Raw genomic sequence first — 451 nt, forward strand, 5'->3', positions numbered from 1 at the left:
GCTCCGATGAGTGGGCAGGCGCGTGGCCGGGCCGGGGGGTGGTGTAGCGTTTAAGCGGTGCACAGTGACAGAGTATGGACAGGCTGAAGAAATTGAGGAAAAAAACAAGATCACCCCTCTCCCACGTCTGCAAGGGGCAGCAATGCTTGACGTGCACCTCTGTATTGTGTGGTGCGCTGATGTGTGCCTTTGCGTGGCGGTGATGGGGAAGTGCGCGCTGCGGATAGCCGCCCCTCTTCCCCATTCCACCACTGCATGGCCTCTCCACCGACTCCTATGCAACGCAATGAAACCCTTTCAACACTGATACGTACGCGCACACGGCACACGCACGCCACCCCTCCCACTCCCCATCACCTATATTTCACTCTCTGTATCACCACCGCCGCCATCAGTCATTTACCCCCTCCCATCCCCCTCCTCCACTGTTCTGTCCTGCCTATCGACTCGG

This window comes from Leishmania braziliensis, chromosome 14, assembly GCF_000002845.2.
Source record: "Leishmania braziliensis MHOM/BR/75/M2904 complete genome, chromosome 14".
NCBI lineage: Eukaryota > Euglenozoa > Kinetoplastea > Trypanosomatida > Trypanosomatidae > Leishmania > Leishmania braziliensis.